Here is a 21,060-nt window from a genome sequence, read left to right as displayed (position 1 = left end):
AGGTTATCATGTCCACCTAATCAGAAATTTGGAGGGTATTAAGAGAAATATTGGATTTCTCCATAACACTAACTTTTTAGCACAATAGCTAACGTTAGATTTGATAATAAAACAAGCTGAGTCCGGTAACACTTTACAATAACCATCATTTATAAACGTAAACAGATAGTTTATTAGTGTTTAATCATCATTTATAAACGGTAAATAGACCATTTATAAATGGTAAATAGATCATTTATGAATGTTTAACCATCATTTATAAATGCTAAATAGACCATTTATAAATGGTAAATAGATAGTATATTAATGTAAGTTAATAGTTACTTTACCATTAACAAACAATGAAATTATAATTAATAATGCTTATTAATTATTAATGGACTATTTATTAACGGTTTATAGTTGCACTCATTATAACATTTTTAACAATATATTAAGCATTTATTAATGATGTCCAAATGATTTATATACCTTTAAGAAACAGGTTGTAAAACATCAATAAACATTAAATATGTAGAAGACCTCTTATTTGTACCACTTTGTAAATGGTTAATATTTGGTTTATAAACTATCGATAAACATTATTTAGATGGTTATTGTAAAGTTGCAACTGATGTTTGTAATACTTTGTAAATTAGATTAGATTAGATTAACATTATTGTCCACCTTAGTGGAAAATTGTCTTTGGCTCCTCCAACATTAAGTTACATTACAAACAAAGTCACAAGACACTTCCCACCATACATCACAAAAAAATTGTGCAAATAGACAACAAATACCAGCAGATGAATGGTATAGCAGGTGACAGTATAAACCAGATAAAACACTTAAAATTCTTTGCTTTTCCTGGTGCTGTCATTTTGCATTCAGTGCTTGTATGGCATATGGAATGAAAGATTTCTTATATATGTTACGGCTCGCCCTTGGGGCCCTGAATCGGCGGCCGGATGGAAGCAATTCAAACTGTGAATTTAAAGGGTGTGAAGCATCTCCAGATATCTGTCTGGCCTTCCTACCTACTGCCCTGTTAAATACCTCACAGAACTGTTGTTGGGGCTTACCAACCACTTTCCCTGCAACCTGACAATAGTGGAGAGCTTGTTTTTACACTCAAATTGCCGTTCCAGGCAGTTATGTTGAACTGCAGTACACTTTCAACCAGGCCTCTGTATGCCATTTCAAGTATATGTTGACTTACACCAAAGCTCTGGTGTAAGTCATGGTTAATAATTGGTTTATTAACCATCTATAAACATTACTTAGATGGTTATTGTAAAGTCGCAACTAATGTTTATAATAATTATTTAATGATTAATAAGCTGCTTGTAAACGATCAAGTAACATTTATTTGGCACCATTAAATTTTTTATTGGTGATCTCTTAGAGAGATCATTTCTTTACCAATAACAGAATTGCAGTTGATTTTTATGATCAACTTTAAACACATTTCTGAAAAAACCTTAAAGTCAATGTTGATTTGCAGCACTGCACTACAAATAAACAGGGTGGGAGAAAGACGAGATTTAAAAAAGTCAGCACAACAGATAATTAATAAAACCTTTATTACAAAACTGCAATTGCCATGCAAACATTATTTTTTTAAATATTTAACATGAAAGTGAAACAAAAATTAGGGCTGGCCTGATAAATTTGAAAAATGTTCTTCTTAAATTTAAAAGAAAATTAACAGTGAAAATTACCTTTAACAGTAGCCTACTATTCTGTATTAATAAATAACGTCCAGTGGCAAATGGTCATGTTTAAGCTTTTTACATAACATATGTTCCAACATCTCGGCAGCCGGGTGCCCAGCCAATTACTTCTGCTCCCTCTTGTTGTATGGTATAAGCTTACCCGCTGCTTCATGACCTGACTTCTGCATCATTTTGAATCATGTATTCAAATTTGCTGAAAAAATCAGCTATCTTATCTCTTTTACGGAATCCTGCCAGTAGCTTTTCAAACTTATCTGAGCAAGCTATGGCAAGCTCCGGGATTGCTGCTTTACATCTCACCGTCAGCTCTGTTACACCAGCGAATGCACATGCTTTGCCCAATTTCTTTCCACTGTTGTATGCTCTCAACACCCTCTTGTGTCTGGCAATGATCTCCGTGGGATGACAGGCTACAAAAGTAAGAGAAGAGTTAATAAATAAGGATGAACTGGTCAATCAATAAATCACAAAGTAGCACACAACTACTGGGATATCTCAATTTACAAACCCTAACGGCACAGCTGATAATTCACCATATCCAATTCAACTTCTACAGCTGTGACTAGTCTTACATCATCGCAAGTATTTATATTTGTATGCATAGCTAGCTGCTATGCTTACTACTGCAGTAATCTAATTCAGTAGTAAAATAAATTAGCTCAATGTGCCAAGAATTACATTTGAAAAACCAGAGGTGGAAAGTAACTAATTACATTTACTCATGATACTGTAATTGAGTAGTTTTTTTTTTGTGTGTGTAATTTTTTCAGTAGTTTTTGAAATCTGTAATTTTACTTTTACTTAGGTAAATTTTGACTTAAGTATTGTACTTTGCTACATTTGAAATCACATCCATTACTAAGTAAAAACAAAACAAGAACAAAAAGTTTTCGGCTAAATGGAAACCAAAAGGGTGAATCTCGGAATTCTCGCGTGGAATTGACCCAGAACAAGCTGCCGGTGCTGGCGAGTTACTGGAGAGAGAGAGGAGGGTGGGAGTGCTTCGGCAGAAGCACTAGCAGACGCAGCAGTTGAAATGAACGAAGAAACAAACGAAACAAAAGAAAACCGCGTGTGCACAGTCCCATTTATAATTATCAGTCAAAAAATGCAGCCTGAACTGCGCTCTTGTGTGCTCACCTGTGTGTGTATTTGCATGAAATTATGTGACTATTGCACAAGAACACATTGCGATGGCAATGCTCTAATGATATTGTGCAGCCCTAAATAGAATTGAATTCTATGGTTCATCATAGAAAAATAACCAGTTTTTGGATTGGATTTATGACCCCTGGACCATTTTTGCACTGCATAGGAGTGACCCCCATCAAGTTGTTAGAAGTAACTTCTACTTTAAGTACATTTTAAACAAACTACTTTTTACTTTTACTTGAGTAGATTTTTACATGGGTAGCTTTACTTGTACTTTTAAGTAGATTTTCATCAAAGTAAAGGTACTTTTACTTGAGTAGAATTTTTCAGTACTTTTTCCCCCTCTGTGAAAAACACATCTCTTTCCAGAAATCAAAACATGGTTACTCAAGATAATCCACAAACCTTGTGAACAGTTTCATGGAAGTCTATTATGGCCGTCATCTTAGAAAATGGTAGAAAATAGTTCTCTATGAGACTGCTCACAACAATGACTGTGGATAATCTTGAATTACCGGGTCATGAGTTCTATAAGTAAACATTGCCTTCGAGTTTGCCCAATGTATTTTTTGGAGCTTTGAGCACCACAAACCTAGTGCCATTCAACTCCATTGTATTGGGGTGATAGTGGACATCTCTACAGCTGATGTCTCTAAACCTTGCCAAATCACACAGAGACTATCTTGATGGATTGATATCACTCTGGGGAAGAGGAAAAATATGTTGGTGTTTTTTCTTTTGTATTTTTTTTGTAAACTTCTCCTTTAAATCATTGGTTATGCTAGATAAGTGCAACCACTTTGGTAATGAAATGGATAGAATTTCAAACAAAAATTTACATCCCTAAGCACAAATGTTTCAGATTACTAATCTAACATCAATTGGGGTGTCAAATTATCGTGTTAATTGCAAATAATTAATTACAGCCATATTTAACGCGCTATGTTGTTTGATTGCGTTAATCTCATTTTTAATCTCTAACTTTACTGTTTCTGTATGCCACAGAGTTGCCTTTTATAAAATCCGTCTGTAGGCGTATGATTGGGCTTCTTTGTGCTTGAGTTGTGGGAGAGCTGCAGCACTACAGAGCAGAGCCCAGCATCAGCATTGATGACTGTCCCCTGCAGTGGTGGTCTGCTCACTCAGGAGCCTATGAAAAGCTGTCTACCCTAGCACGCAAGTATCTGACCTCCCCGGCAACCTCCGTGCCTTGTTTGCCGAAAAATTCGGGACAGTCCCGAAATCCAAGCAGTTGTCCTGAATCCTGAATCCTGGCCTGATTGTCCCGAAAATTACACTAGAGCAGAGTCTGGAGTAGTTATTGCCCGATAAAACATTAAAAACTGATCATAGTGGTTGAGTTGGGATGGGTGTTGTAGTTTGAAGAAGAGAAGACAGCACAAGTTGCAGCCGCGAGGACAGGGAAAGCGCAGGCAGCCACGAGAAGGAGTGATTTGCACATTGCAGTGCAGCCTCTTGTTCTAACTGTTCAAAACTGTTCTATAAACTGATATAGCTGTAACGAATGTACCAGCTGTCTTTTATTTTGTTAGCTTTTATTAAGTTTAAAGGACAAGTGCACTTACACTGATCACTTCCATGAAATAAAATGAGAAATTGGAAAAGAACTGACCACAGATGTATTGTTTCTGTGTTAATCTGCAGCGTTAATCTGCAGCTATGCTTTTAATGAAGCTGACATGTCATGACAGTCAAGCACCCCCCTGGTGGTCGAGACTGAAGGTTTGAGCACTCTTTATTGGGACTAATCTAAAAAAAAAAAAAAGAATGTAATGGCTAGGTGTACTGCATCTGTGTTCAAGTGTGTTATTGTTGAAAACAATAAATATGACTTTATAAAACCACTTTTTGTAATATATATCAATCTTTTGATCATCTGCCACAATAATGTAATGAATTTAAATGAAAATACCTCAAGTTGAGGGCTTTTCTCAGCAATTTTGAGATGAGATTAAAAAAAAGATTAATTAGATCAATTAATTACAGATCATAATTAATTCATCTCTCCATTTTTTTTTAAATCTCTTGACAGCACTAACATAAATAAAGCTTTTTTAAATAGGAACCCTTCCCCGTTATTCACCTCTTCTGCCAAGTGTCTTTTCTTTTGCCACTTTCTTCTTCTTCTTTCCCTTTTCGATGTGGCTCTTTTTGTTGTCCCTGTTCTTTTTGTACCGTTTTCTTCTTTTCTTCTCATCTTCTGAAAAGGAGGAGGAGGACAAGGAGGAGGAGGAGCTGGAATTGTCAGATGAGGAGGAGGAGGTGGCTGATGAGGAAGGGGGGTGCAGATGAGGATGTTGACTCCGTCACTACAGCATTGGCCTGGGCTAAAAAGAAGAGAAAATTGTGTAGTGTAAATAATGATAATAATACTAATAATAATAACTAGAACTGCAAGCAGTTATGAAAGGGGTCCAAGCCTCCCCGCGCAACTCGGCCCGCACGCCCCATAGAGCCCTCGACAGTCAGCCCCAAAAGACGACAGGCTATGGGCAAGCGTCAGGACACAGGCCAACGTCTGAGCTGCAGTATTCACCGTAATGGGAAGTGCATTGGTAGTACTAAAGGCTGAATGCGTTTGTTGCAATAAGTCACACCCACTTTGACCAATCATTACCAAACTTTGCGGCTGGCCTCAGGACTGTCCCCACATCAGGCTCACCTATTTTTGTACAAATCCGATAAACTTTTATGAAATGTGATATTTTTGGGTTTACAGTGTCCACCAGTGGCCAATTTGGGCCAAATTTGGCACTGAGCCTCTGAACAACCTCTGGAACAAGTGTGTTAAGTGTCATGTTGATATGATTTAGCCTGCAAAAATATGGAACAATATGTGTATTTTAGCTAGCAAAAAGTTTTTGTCGTTTATAATTCTCACATTTTTTGACTGGGCAAAATTCTTTTGATAACTTTAGATCAAGACCATTTTGAGAGTTGACGTGCCAAGTTTCATGCAGTTTGGACAAAATCTGTAGGAGGAGTTCAAAAAAGTAGGTTTTGGATGTGTAGCAATGTAGCGAAGGAAATGTATGGCCGAAGTGGGCAGGGCCTATGTCAGCAAATCCAGCTCTATGTAGTGAATACGTGGATATATAGTTTATGGATATGTGATTTAAAATGTGAAAGTAACAGAAAAAAATGCGTTTGCGTCTTTTATAGTGCCATCTAGTGAAGTAACTGCGCAATTTTTGGTAAGGTAGGTTTGTGTCCCATTCTACATGTACTCTATAAATTTCACAGCCCTCAGTGCAATACTTCAGCTGAAACAAATGTTTGTTGTTTATCTTGTAATAAGCCACGCCCACTTCGACCAGTCATGACCACCTTCAATATATGGCCTCAGGAATGGCCCTACATCATACCCACCATATTTCATAAAAATAGCCGTTTATGAGATATAAACTTCCCATGTTTATAGCGCCCCCTAGTGGCCAATGTTCACCAACTTCGGGTCACACCCTCACAGTCACATACTAACTAAGGATCTCAGGCACACCCGGCAAAATTCTTTTGACAACTTTAGATAAGGTCCATCTTGTGAGTCTAGGTGCCAATTTTCATGCAGTTCGGACAAAATCTCTAGGAGGAGATCAAAAAAGTACATTTTGCAGTTTTTGACACTTTTGGTGGGAAAAAAGTTAGGCGGAAGTGGGCGGGACCATGCACAACTGATGCAGCTCTATTCAGGGAATCCATCGATATAAGGCTTTTGAATGTGTGACATACAGTGTGGGAGTTAAATGCCAAAACGTGTTGGCCTTGATTGTAGTGCCCCCTGCGGGTACATATGTGTAATTTCTTGTGTCTGAGGTCCTTGCAGGGGTCTGGACCAACCCTCCAAATTGCAACGCCCTCCCTTACACGGTGTAGCCTGCAGCACTTACTTACAGAAAGATAATAATAATTAAAGCTGCAAGCAGCTGTGATCGGGCCCTCGCTCCCCCATGTAACCGTGGGGGCCTCAGGCACGTGGGGGCTGTGGCATGAAGCGAGAAGGGAGAAAAAACTTGGCAGGAGCGAAAAAACGCAATGTTTCATTCATCCTCCAGGTGGCGCTACGAGCGTAACCAGATGTTGCCACGTGCATTCAGGGGTGGACCCTCATCACACATGTGAAATTTCGAGCAAATCGGACAATGCATGAAGGATTTATATCAAGTTGATGTTCCGTGGTGAAGGATGACAAGTTGCCGCCGCCGCAGCAGCCTGCAACATGACAGGACACGTGTGTCACTGTGGAGATTCATCAACTTCATTGTCATGTGGCCACAAAATGTAGTTGATCAAGTCAGGAGCTTGAGGCTGGTGTTTGTCAGTGTAAAAGATGGCATTTCCTGTTTCCACAAGGGGGCGCCATGAGCAAGATTGCCTATGAGCATATGGAGGCATTGAGGGCGGGGCTCTTATCATGTACAGAAATTTTGAAGCAGGTTGGATGAATTAAGTGGGAGAGAGAGCTGCTTGAATATGCATGGCGATGGATCAAAAATGGCAGCACCATAGCAGCCACTCCCTTTGACCTACAGACATGCAGAGCTCAACTTTTGATCAGCATGGTGTCTGGATGATCTGTAAAAAATTTGAAGTCGATTGGATGAAATCCCTAGGACTAGTTCGTTAAAATGCAACATGTGGAAATCATGTCAAAATGACAAGTCAAAATCAAAATGGCCGACTTCCTGTTTGGAGTAGACCATTGGTGCTCGAGACTTTTATATGCGTCTGGACAACATACACATGTGTACCAATTTTCATGTTCCAACTCCAAAAAGAACCCTATGGGGAGGGTTTTTTGAAAATTTCAAGGGGGCGCTATAGAGGCATTTTGTTCCCCCCATGGGCGACGCCCCTATCAGATGTAAGCGCTCACCATTCTTGACCTGTGTATCAATTTTCATGAGGAGATGGGGTCGTTGAAGCCATCAAAAAGCCAAACGTATTTGGTGGCGAGGGAGGCGCCATAGCAAATCGCCGTAACGAAAAAATTCAAAACAAAATTGCCAACTTCCTGTTGGGATTTTACCATGACATCAAGAGACAGTTTTGGGTGTCTCGGTATGATAAACGTGCTTACCAAATTTTGTTTGCCTACGACAAACTAACCCCAATGGGGAGGGTTTTTTGAAAATTTGTAGGGGGCGCTATTTCGGCATTTCGCGTCGACCATGTGCAACCGCCCAAAAATATCGAATTTCAGATGCGGTCGGACGAAACTGGGGCACGAAGTCGTTGCTTGGGCCCTAATAATCATTCGAAAAACAATAGGGACGTCGCGGTTTGAGACCTGCTCGGGCCCTAATAATAATAATAATAATAATTCCTTCAGTTTCAATAGGGCCTTTGCACTGCTAGATGCTCGAGCCCTAATAATAAACAGCGCGATTTCAATAGGGTCCTCGGACGACATCGTCGTCGCTCTGGCCCTAAAAATCCTTGCGTTTCAATAGGGTCCTCGCACCGCTAGGTGCTCGGGCCCTAATAAACAGCCCTATTACAATAGGGTCCTCACGGATGACTTTGTCGTCGCTCAGGCCCTGATAATAATGAACAGCGCAATTTCACTGGGTTCCTCCGCCGACGACTTCGTCGTCACTTGGGCCCTAATAATAATAAACAGCACGATTTCAATAGGGTCCTCCGTGGACGATTTTGTCGTCGCTCGGGCCCTAATAATAATATTAATAAACAGCGTCAACTCATTTCTGTCAAAGTTAGACATCGCATGCAGGAGTGACTCTGCATATCTTTGATACAGTGCTGGAATGACATATTTCACATTTTGTATCACTTCCTCTTTCCACTAGAGGGAGTTGGAGAGCGCACTAATTATACATCATGTTTTTTACATCAAATATACACCACAGCATGTAACTTTAGGATAAATCGAAAGCTAAGTGTTTGCTGAGACATATTTCCTGTCACCACTAGGTGGCACTATGAGTATCAGGAAATATGGTCATATGAATGTTTTCAGGTCAGGACTAATATGAATCGTGAAGTTTGGTGGATATCGGACCATTTCCGCCAAATTTATAGGAATTTCGTTTTTCATGGCGAGACCTCAAAATTCAAGACTACGCAGCGGGTACGCCATTCAACATTGGGCAGATCCTGTAATAACTTTTTGTTTCAACATAGTCAGGATCACATAAACCAAGTTTGGAGCAAATCTGATTAAATCTGTAGGACAAGTTTGTTAATTTACAAGTCCTGGAAATGGGCTAAAATGCACAAGTAAATTCAAAATGGCGGACTTCCTGTAGGGTTTGGAGCATGGCTCCAAGAGGCTTTCTTGTACGTGATAGTGTTACAGGTGCCTACCAAGTTTCATACATCGAGGTCAAACCAGCTTTGGGGGCTGCTTAATTGAAATATTCTAGGGGGCGCTGTTGAGCCATCTTGGTGCATCAAAGCACAAAAATCACATCAGACAACAGGACTTGCAACCTGTGATGTGTATGCCACATTTGGTGAGTTTTCAAGCATCTCTTGTCCCTTCAAAACAACGTCGTGTTTAATGGCGAACAAGGCGGCGCCACGGTGACAGCATCTGATGAAAACTCAAAAGCTTCATTTTTAAGTATCATCAAGGTCTAAGGACTTAGATTAGCAAGTTTGAGGTGGGTCTGATTAACCTGCTAGAAGCGGGACATCAAAGAATGTATAAAGTAACTTTCTGTTGCCAGAAGGTGGCGCTATGGCAGTGATTCAAAATTCCTCTGTAGATGTGTTCAGGGCTGGACTGTCATCATATGTGTAAAGTTTTGGCAAGATATTCCCACGTGGAGTCAAGTTACAGCAACGTTTATCATCACGGCAAAACATCAAAGTTCGTCGCCAGGCCGTGGCCACGCCCTTCGACGAAAACTCACGCTTTTGATAACTTTTCATCTTCAAGGTCTTGGGATGGGACAGACCATGGTTTGAAGTCAATCGGATGAAATCTCTAGGACTAGTTCATTTATGACCCCTGTAAATGGCCAAAAATGCACCAAAATTGCACAGTAAATTCAAAATGGCTGACTTCCTGTTGGGTTTAGAGCATGCCTCCAAGAGGCTTTTTTGTACCTCTCTGAGCGTTACATAAGCCTACCAAGTTTCCTACATGTAGGTTAAACTAGTAGCTTTATTTCGTCTTTGTGCTTCACTGCAGTTGAGGTCATATATCTGGAAGAACAAAACTGATTCTGATACTGAGATTAGGTATGTAGAGAAAATAGGTTTCAGGAGAAAGAAAAATACTTACCCCAACTTTCTGGCAAAGGGAGGCCATCTCCTTGTTCAATTTCTGGATTTTCAGTCTCAGCAGATTCTCTTTTCTTAGCCTTTTTAATCATGACTGCTGCTGTTTGACTCATGCCTGAAAATGAGAGGAATAAAGTTGAGTGCATCTAAATTCATGTTGTAAAAAATGTTAAGTACATGTCATAATTATGTGAAATGCTGGTTAAGGGGGTTGGAACAAAAGTAGAATATTAGAACATAAGGGGAGATAGTCTGAACATGATTATGACTAATGGGTAATGATACTGTACAAAATGTACAGATTCTTTAAAGCCACAGTTATTTGAATACCAACCGAACGGGCCATTTAACCAACGCGTCGATTTAATAGAATGGAGCACGTAGGCTACTGACCTGTTGCCAAACCCGGTCTCACACCATTTCTTGTCATATTCACAGTTGTTACTGGCCAGCCCTTCGCTTTAAGACGCTGGCCGTGTGGGTGTGACGAAGTAGATGTTGTGGCAAGTAAAGTGACGTGTATGGAGTATGGAATTTACGGACGGGAATGCACCATGAAAATAGTACTGTTCATTCTACAGGTGGTTGCAGTCTTTTTAGTGTTTAGACAGGCTCCAGTTACAGCATAGTCTCTGTGAGAAGGCCCTATGTTATGTTATGTTATGTTATGTTTTCCTGCTGTAGAGGATAAATAAATGTGCCTCTGCACGGACGTTAGCTCTGCATCTTCATTCTTCAAGCAGAATTGGTCCGGCAACGAGCCAAGTTGTAAAGACAATCTACAGAAAACCAGTGTCTCCCAACTACGGTTCAGAGTACCAGACTGGAGAAGGTAACACAGTCTATCACAGTTAGTCAACAATTAGTATCATCCCCCTCCCCCCTAAAAAGAAAAAAAAAAAAAAGTTTTTCATGTACTAATTTTTCATAACCATTTATGATCTCAGGACTCACCCCTAACACACACACACACACACACACACAAAACAAAATGTTTCCATACACTGGCTTGTAATCCTGGAGGTGAGTGAATGGCTCTCTCCTTGCTCTTTCTTGGCGGTCATCATTTGAGTCTCCCAAGTGCTTGTGGTGGCTTGCAACTGGCTAAATTGTCCGGGCGGTGGTGCGTGCTACTTTTTTTTGTTCCATGCGCTGCAGCTGTGTTGCATTCAGTGATTAAAGAATCAACTTTAATGAATCGATGCCGAATCGTCACGTTGCATCGAGATGCATTGCAGAATCAATGAATTGCGCACACCCCTATAGTGGACCTATAGCCTATATTAAAAAATACAAGAATTTTCACCAGTTGTCTTATGGTAAAAAAAAAATTAAAAAGAGTGGCGGGGCTTTTACTCACCACAACTGCAGAGGCTACCAGCTTCATTTGAAACAGACTTATTATAAAAAGGGCCGTTACTTATCATTCCCTCTGTGTCTTTATATTTTTACTTTGTATTGGCTCCCGTTGCCTTGATAAAGTAAATGCATGGCATCATTTCAAACTCAACACTTCCTGTACTTGTTTCAAATTAAAAGCCCCTTATAACCTTGGCTGGGAGAATCCCTCCATTTTCTAAATATGCTTTTATTGTGAAACATTTGTAGGAACTTGTGGAGAAATCAGTGACTTTTATGTTTACATATGGTACTTCAAATGTAGCTCCTGCCATCTGCTGACACTTTTCAGGTGACTACAACAACATTTCGGCTGGCACATGAACAGACACAGCGACTGAAATAAAAGTAAAAGTAATAAAAATAGGACAAGAATAACCCGATGACATCACACATGTCGTAATGTTGACCGGGGATAATTGGTGTGCACCATCATGTAGTGTGTCATGTCTGTCGGCCAAGTCACGGCACGATTTTATAACTCCACAATCGTGTAATGTGACAGTGACTGTCAGAACGGGCAGAAAAGTTGTATAGTGTGTACTAGGCATAAATCCTCCTTTACTGTTTCTCCCTCTTGCATGTCGCTCATTTTCAGTGTGTGACTGTAGCGTGTGCATGAGAGGGGGAGGGGCTGCTGTTGTCAGAGAGGGAGAGACAGAGAGAGAGAGGCGAGCAGAGCGGAGCAAAGAGCAAAGCTTCAGAGCTGCTTTTCTGAAGCAAAACAAAAGTTTACATGTTCTAAAAAAAGAGAAAACATTGCACATGCGCACATCGTGATGCCAATGTTCAAACAATAGTGTGCGTAGGTGTAACGACGTGAGGCATTACGTGGTATCGGATTGGTCATAGACTGTACTCGCCGATGCCCGATGCCGCATTTTAGGCAGTATCGGAGGCATTTCCGATACTGGTATTGGTATCGGAACAACTGTACTAATTAGAGATTATGTATAATACTACCAGGTCTAACAACTTTTCTGTGGGAAACCCTGGAACGGGAAATAAAGAAAAAATAAAAAGCTTCATATTGAGTGCTCAAGCCACCTAATATAAATGTTTTGCCTGTTAACGCATCTCTGTGAAGTCCCTACAGCAGCGATCAGCTGATTTCTCTGCTCCCAAAACTGTTACAAATCACTGTTGTAAAATAATGATGTTCTATGGTGTGACAGCGCTGTGGTTAAAGGGCCATATTATGCAAAATTTACTTTATCATGGTTTTCTAACAGTTATTTGCGTCCCCTAGCCTGTCTACACACCCCCAGAAATGAGAAAAGTCTGTCCTCTCCCTCTCTTGCTTGCTCCACCTTTCAGAATATATGTGCTCAAACATGCCATTTGGAAATTTTCCACTGATGACGTCTATAAGCGAAATTACTCCTCCCCCAGGTTGGTGACACTCTCTTTGACACTCCCCTAGTCAGATGAGGTCTGCCCTCTGAAATTATCTTTCGGGCGCCATTTTTTCCCCCTTGCAAACACTCTGATAAAATGAATATGGCAAGCATGTGAACAAAGCATGGCAGTTGCTGTGTTGTTGCCTGCAACATCCAGCATAGAGGTCTATTTTCATTCCCTTTGTCTGAGGCTCTGAAGACTCAGTGGATTGATTTCATTTTTAACAGAAATGTACCCTCAAAACTCCCTAAAATGTTCTCTGTGTGCGTCCACCATATTACGGACAACTGCTTTATTAACCTTGGTCCATACAACGCAGGCTTGACTAAAAGTCTGAAGATAAAGCATGGATCTGTACGTGACACATTATCAAATGTGGAAGTTTTACCATTTCGTGTTGCTTTACTGTATAAGCCTATATAGTATAATTGCCTGTTTCCAGGAGGGCATACTAGAGGAACTTTTCAGGCTGTGTTAAATCCAGGACCAAGGTGGGAACACACCTCAAAAACTGTTGTAGGACCTCTGAGACCTATGAGAACTTGTTGTAAATGAGTATAATATGTCACCTTTTAAGGTCTGGTTAGGTTTAGCAATAAAAACCACTTAGGTAGAGTTAGGGCAGGGTTGCCAACTCTCACGCATCTGGTGTATGACACACGCATTCACCTTCCATCTCACGGTCTCACTCTGCCCAACCAATTCTCACGCCAATGACGAACGCTGGAAAAAAGGCTGGCAGCTGATTATTTTAAATTAATTTCAAACAGCCGGCGCGCCGGGTGGGCGGGGTTGAAGTTTGCAGCCAGACTTCAGAGAGGGGAGAGGAGAGGAGAGGGGCAGACTCCGCCTGACCAGCCTACCGGTTGAGTGAAATGGAGTGCACCCAAATGTTTCTGTGGAAAACTTCTCTCTGATTGGTGTGCAATCCATATTTGCGCTTTGATTGGGCAACTCTAGTCTCACAGTCAGCCAACTACAGGCCGTTTCACACGCCGGGGAGGACGTGACTTTTCAAGTGAACTGAGAGACACTTGACTGACTGAACTTGAAGAAAGGTAAGTTGGCTCACTGGTAGTTTGATGTCTTCGGTAGCGCCCGGACCTCATACTGGATGTCCACTGGATCGCGTGCGTGATTCAGCCATGGTGCGGACTTGCTCCGTCCGTCCCGTGCCGGGCGTCAATGTCCACTGGAACTTTAGCGGGGCGCACGCGAGCGGCTGGAATTGTCAGATCGCGAGATCATAATGTTATGCGATAATTTGCGGAAACCCTGGAGGTATAAAGCAGGGCTGGACTGGGACAAAAAAATGGCCCTGGCACATACTACGCTGTTACCAAAATTAAAATAAATTGTAGTAGTACCCTACATGCCCTGGAAGAGAGTACTAAGGCTCGAAAATCAATGTGCTCATTCACTTCTCATGTAGGCTACATCCTGGTGGTAGTAGATGGCCCCGGAGTACACAATGCCTATGGTGAAAGCACTTGCCAAAGAAACTCTACAAGATTTATCATTTCAATTTTTAATAAAATGTGTGCATGTACAAATAAGATACATATATGTCAGCTTTTTTTGTCCCAGTCCAGCCCTGTACACAGGTCATTGAAAGTCCTTGAATTTATCTGTTTCTGTATGAAATTGCATGAAAATAGGATTTCACCGTGTTAACTTCACAATTTTCGCGGGGGAGAACCCCCGAACCCCCCGTGAAATCTTTCTGTTTGTCACAACAGGACATATTATTGGATTTTTTAAGCAGATGACTATACTACCATAGATTGATGAAATCGACCTTGATCTGCACCATAAAACAAATATATGTCTATGGATGTATGTGGGGCTTAGGCCTATAGATATGAATATGTAAACGTACACTCATGTCTTCTGTTTGTCACATGTGCATATTAACTCTTTTAAAACAAAAACAAAACAAAACAAAACAAAAAAAACGTGCCGCCGTGTCCACATATGTTTGTGAACACGCGTGCGCAAGCGGATATTACGTCACAAGTTAAAATCTTACTCCAGCCCTCTGCCCAAAGTTGGCAACCCTGAGTTAGGGAAAGATCGTGGTTTGGGTTAAAATAGCCGGTGTTATCACCACAAAAATACCTGTTGTCAAGGCAACAGTAAACAAACTCAAGACAGTTGTTAATGTGACAGCAATCACTTTCTGCATTTAATCTATCTGGCCTTCAGTATTGTTGTAGGCCTATGTGTCCTCTGAATTGTGTGAATCCTTCCTTCATTATTCACACATCTTGATCTGTGGTCCTACCCCACTGTGTTTATTTGGTTGCAACAACATATCACATGAATAGTAGCTGCCACAGAAATCACAATTTGTTGCTGCCGATCCATTGTCGTCTGACAGCTGGCACACTTTGGACCGCATGTCATTTGTTTACAAAATTACGTTCACTTAATAAGGAACAGTGTGAACCAGACGAAAACTAAATTGCAACAAAGTATCATCCCCTCCTCTGTTGTTGTGGTTGTTGTTGTTGTCGTGTTTGTTGTAACGGTTGATGTTTTTGTTGTTGTTGTTTCATGTTTCGTACTCGGTTTCAGTATTGTCCATTTATACACATGGCCTGTGTTTCTAGTCATAGTACTGCAACTCTTCTTTGCATTAGGAAAAGATAACCTTTAATTTTCTGACTTTGAATGCTCGTGGCTTATACTCACCAGTAAAAAGGATTAAAGCCTTAGTTGGTAATCCTGTTCAGAAACACTTCTTGTTATACTGGGTGAAATGGTCCTTCCATCCTGAGAGTAGTCAATAGATCATGTGTTCAGAAAAAGGAATGAAAAAAATCCAACCTCTGTGGCAGCTGCAGGCCTGTAAAAACTCTGACCAATCACTGCCATTCGGTGCGAATGGAAAGAACCAATCAGATGCCTTCATGTCTCGTATTGCCTGAGCCCCCCTCTCTCGCTCCCTCCCTCCTCCCTGCGCGCACTCATCACGTGTCACCGTTGCCGGAAATATTCAGCACACTCCTCAGCAGAAATATCAAGTTAGCAGGAGTTTGTTGAACAATGGCAGAGAAAATGCAGCCAAAAGTACCACTTCCAGTGTTTGTAACAGCTCGCCCCACTAAACAGGCTGAGAAAAGAAAGTCAGAGGCAGAAAAGGCTGCGACAATAAAGGCTTTGGATAAAATGAGAGGACAAACCAGACATCAACAGCAGTCCAGCTTTTGAACGGTGGAGACAACTGAGGGAGCTGAAGGGCCTGAAAAGTGATGCAGAGGTTGCTGTCTTTCTGTTGGACAGGTAATTATTTGTTTGCTTTGGGGGGTTTGTTATTTTACTCGGCTCTCCTCTGCTCTGCTGACTGCAGGATGCGCATTCAGGCATGTCTGAGCTTGTGGCTTTGGACGGAGCATTGACGGGACGGGGAGCAGGGGGTGGAGCTTAGAGGAGGTGTTGCTTCCAAATCTTGCTAGCTCTCCAACATTACCAACTATGGCTTTAAGTGTTTAGAATATTTAAAACAAAATAATGTGGATATTGCTTTCATACAGGAGACTCATTTAAAATCTTCTGATGTTAATAGTTTTCAGAACAATTTTTTTAAAGTGCTTTCTTCCTCTTTAGCTCCAAATAAAACTAAAGGTACCTTGATCGTGGTCAGAAGGAGATTAGATTTTATTCTATGAACTGTGGGATCCAACAATGAAGGCAGATTTTGTTGTGCTGTTGTCATAATAAATGGCTCTACGTGCTGATTAGCATCTATTTATGCTCCAAATACTTTCAATATTAACTTCTTTAACAATATTAAGTCAACATTATTGGATTTCTCTGACTCCATTTTGATTTTGGCTGATGATAATTGATCCTGTAGATACCTCCAAACATGACTCAGCCTTTCAAAAACCAGAATCTTCATATATTACAGCTTTTCTAAAAGACCTAAACATTACAGATTCATGGCGTCTGTTAAATCTTTCCACTAAGGATTATACCTATTTTTCTGCTCGCCATTTATCTTATTCCCACATTGACTTTTTCTTCATCTCTCCTGTGCTCTTGAAATATAATGCCTAGACTACTATACTTTCTATGCTTCTTTCTGATCATTCCCCCATTATTTTTTCTCTTAAAAAATTCTCAGAACCTATTGGATGTAAGAGATGGCGATTTAATACTACCTTTCTTCAAAATAAGGAGTTTTTAATTTATATCACTGAAAGTTTAAAGGATTTTCTCCATCTCAATACACAATCCCCGGTCAACCCACATATACTCTGGGAAGTAACTAAATGTCATATTAGGGGGGTTTGTACTTCTTTCTTATCTCACCTGAACAAAAAATGCAGGAAGACTCTTGAAAATCTTGAAAAGCAGATATCCTCGTTTGAAGCCCAACAAAAAATTAACTTCACTGAAGCCAGTCAAAAGCTCCTAACTTCTGCTAGGTCACAGCATAGGTGTCTTAATACTGCACATGCTGAGTTTCTTCATTTGAAAACCAGACAAAAATACTACGAATATTCCGAAAGGCCTAGTAAACTTCTGGCATTGAAACTTAAACAATCTGAACATTTAGCTTCTATAAATTGTATTAAAAATGACACTGGTAAATTATGCACACTCCCCTCTGATATTAATCATGCTTTTACACTTTATTATTCTAAATCATATACATCAGAGGCTCCAGAAAACTACCAAGAAATGGAGTCTTTTTTAGATTCTTTGAACTTTCCAACTATCTCTGATCGACACTTCTCTCTCTTAGAAGCTCCAATCACATTGAAAGAGCTTGAAGATGCCCTTGTTTCAATGCCGAAAGGAAAGTCTCCAGGCTTGGATGGAATCCCCCCCAAATTACTCTATGTTTTGTGGCATTTGATTGGTCCTATTGTTTTTGACAGTGATCAAAAGAACGCACTTATCTCATTACTTCTGAAAAAAGGCAAGGACCCAGCTGAATACTCTAGCTACCGCCCCCTATCCATCTTAAATGCTGATTTGAAATTGTTTGCCAAAGTTCTCTCAAGAAGGTTAGACTTTTGTGTTTCTTCTCTGCTTCACCATGACCAAACTGGCTTTGTGAAGGGTCAGATGGCCTCAGACAATATTTGCCGTTTCTTACAAATTATTGATGCAGCTTCTGAGCAACATCCTTCAGCAATTTTGTCTTTAGATGCAGAAAAGGCTTTTGATTGCGTGGAGTGGAGTTTTTTTATTGGCAGTGTTGAAATGCTTTGGTTTTGGCCCCTCTTTTATTCATATGGTCCAAACATTATACACAGCCCCATCTGCGCGTGTTCAAACTGGTCACCCTGGTGCATGTGACTTCCCTCTAACGAGGGGAACCAGACAGGGCTGTCCACTGTCCCCTGCTCTATTCGCTCTTTCGCTGGAACCACTAGCTCTAGCACTGAGGCAAAACAATGTCATAAAACCTGTCAAAATTATGAATACATCTCACTATATTTCCCTGTATGCAGATGACATCCTTCTATGTCTCACTGACATCACCAACTCCCTACCCCACGTTCTGAATCTTTTCCAAACATTTGGCTCCTTTTCTGGCTATAAAATCAATTGGTCAAAATCCATTCTCATGCCCCTCCATCTCACACTCACAAATCTCAATCTGTCAAATTTCCTGGTATCTGTACAACCCCATGGCTTTACATACTTAGGTATCTCCATAAGACCCACAGTCTCTCAAATAATAAAAGACAATTTTAATTTTGCTTTAGAAAAAGTAAAGAAAGATTTCAATTCCTGGTCTTCCTTGCACTGTGGTCTCTTTGGTCGTATCTCCACTATAAAAATGAATATTCTGCCTAGAATCACTTTTTTGTTCTCCATGCTTCCTCTCTCTCCACCAACCAATCTTTTTAAAGAGCTGGAGTCTTTATGTAGAAATTTTATTTGGAAGGGGAAACGGGCTAGGATAAGTCTTTCGAGTCTTTCGAGTCCCAAATTGCTTGGTGGTCTTGCTTTACCGAATTTTAAGTATTATTTCTGGGCATTTCAATTAAGAGCCATTAAAATCTGGTTGGATCCTTCCTCAGAAGTGTCCTGGCGTGCCATAGAAAATGCTCTGTCACACCCAATCAGAATTTAGGACTTACCATTTTCCTCTGTTAAGCTCAAAACTGCTAAATCACATATGGGTTCCATCATCTCTAATACATTATCCATCTGGTATTGCATTGAAAAGCATTTATCTATTGCTTGCAAATTTCACGCCTCTTCTCCCATCTGGTACAATAATTCACTACTATCCGGGTCAATGCCCTTTACTTTTCACCAGTGGTCTAAACAGGGGATCCATGTATTAGGCGATATCTTTAATGACCAAGGCCTCCGATCCTTCCAAGACCTTAAAAACTCTTATTCCATCCCAGGCTCCTCATGGTTCTTTTACCTTCAACTCCGCACTGCTTTAAAAACTTACGGGGTTCCATGGGATGTTTCTCCTGGCATTCATCCAATAACAACACTGCTTTTCTCAAAGTCTAAATTAGTCACTCAGATCTACACCAAGCTTGCCTCAACTGGTATTAAACTTCTCCCAGTTCTACATGGTTGGGAAAATCTCTTACAATCTCTTGGTTTTGTTTGCGACTGGCATACAATCTGGACTAATTTATTTTCATCATCAAAGAATCTGGCCCATCAACTAATTCATTTTCAATCTGGCACTGCCCCATGATTAAGTCTCTTTGGGAATACATAAACATTACTGTTACATTATCAGTAAATCTCTTCCCACCTGTTCTGCTCTTTATTTATTGGGGTTCAACCCTAATGTTTATATTTCTTCTCAGGAGAAGCGAATTTTAATGGCAGCTTCAACTGCAGCTAAAAAATCTATCATTAAGAACTGGTTTGAACCTACCATTCTGTTGAGGAGACTTTGGCTTAATTTCTTTTTTGATATTTGTTTACTTGAAAGATCAGAATAGAATGTATGTGTATGTGTATGTATGTACATATATGTGTATATGTATATATATATATATATATATATATATATATATACCTTGTACCTTGTGTGTGTGTTGAATGTTGGTGAGTCATCGACCAATGCCCTTGCCTGTACTAATATTTTTTATAGATATACTTTGACAGTTTTTATTTATTTTTAAGTTATTTTATTTTCTGTATGTATTGTATATGTACACACCCTGTGCCTTGGTATTATTCACTCATGTTTTTTTTTCTAATGTGAAAATTGAAATAAAATTTTGATCAAAAAAAAAAAAAAACCTAACTTACCGAGATTCGTCTCTCCTGTCAGCATCAAGGGTGTCGCTGGAAATATCAAAATTGTCTTCGTCATCTTTAATAGCGTTAGTTTCCGTCAAATTCTTGCATTCACCGCCATCGTCACTGTCGTCCGCCATGATGCTAACGTCAGGTGCTGTTGGCTGCGCTTTTTCCTTCCACAACTGCGGATTGGCCAACATGTCTTCTTTGAAGGCTTTTCCAGATCTAGTGAAAGGTCTTTTGAGCATGGTGACATAAAATGTTACAGAAAAAAAAAAAAAAAAAAAAAAAAACAGTCAATTTGCATGCACATGTCAGGTGGCTGTCGTTGGCAAGAGACGGGTCTGAATCGGTCTGTCTCTCCAAGTATAACTTGGAGGTCACAGATTCCGACTTCCGAGTAGGAAAAATAAAATAGCAGCCCGACAATTCAGGTCAACAACTCTGGTATGTTTTCTAAACCCCCAGTTCGTCGTACGACGCAATTTCATCATGGCCGCCCACATCACAAACGGTGAGAAAAATGTACATTTTATGAGTTTTTACGAATTTTAATGACCTCAACCTCTGACTTTGTTACTCGAACGCACCTAGGTCAGAGATGACGTATTTCCCACCTCCGACCATAAGTGAACGCAGCAAGACCTGTACTTGGCCTATGACCTGTGACCTCATGGCATGGTAAGGTAAGGTAAGGTAAGGTAAGGTAACTTTATTAGTACCTGAGGTTAGAGTTGGTTTGCAGTTAAGTTAGGTGTAAAAAACTATTGTGGCAGATACAAAAAGAATAAATAGAATAAAAAGGCTGTACAGTCAATAAATAAATTAAAGTTTAGTCCATAAAAGATTACTATGTTTTGTTTAACATTCTAATGGCCGT

The 21,060-nt window shown here is 40.2% G+C and overlaps 1 protein-coding gene across 1 annotated transcript in view; it reads right to left on the bottom strand.

Moving 5' to 3' along the window:
• The window catches only part of LOC125892021 (voltage-gated potassium channel subunit beta-2-like), a 202,408-nt gene extending 182,142 nt beyond the window's left edge, over nucleotides 1-20,266 (bottom strand). Inside the window, exons 1-4 of the mRNA XM_049581741.1 lie at nucleotides 20,190-20,266; nucleotides 10,138-10,251; nucleotides 4,972-5,215; nucleotides 2,016-2,125 (exon numbers count right to left, since the gene is read on the bottom strand). The gene's annotated coding sequence lies outside the window, so the exon portion shown is untranslated. The remainder of the gene's footprint in view (nucleotides 1-2,015; nucleotides 2,126-4,971; nucleotides 5,216-10,137; nucleotides 10,252-20,189) is intronic.
• Nucleotides 20,267-21,060: the final 794 nt, after the last annotated feature.

This window comes from Epinephelus fuscoguttatus, linkage group LG7 (genome assembly GCF_011397635.1).
Source record: "Epinephelus fuscoguttatus linkage group LG7, E.fuscoguttatus.final_Chr_v1".
Taxonomy (NCBI): domain Eukaryota; kingdom Metazoa; phylum Chordata; class Actinopteri; order Perciformes; family Serranidae; genus Epinephelus; species Epinephelus fuscoguttatus.
Note: the sequence above shows the minus strand (reverse complement) of the source record. Positions and strands in the feature narration are given on the sequence as shown.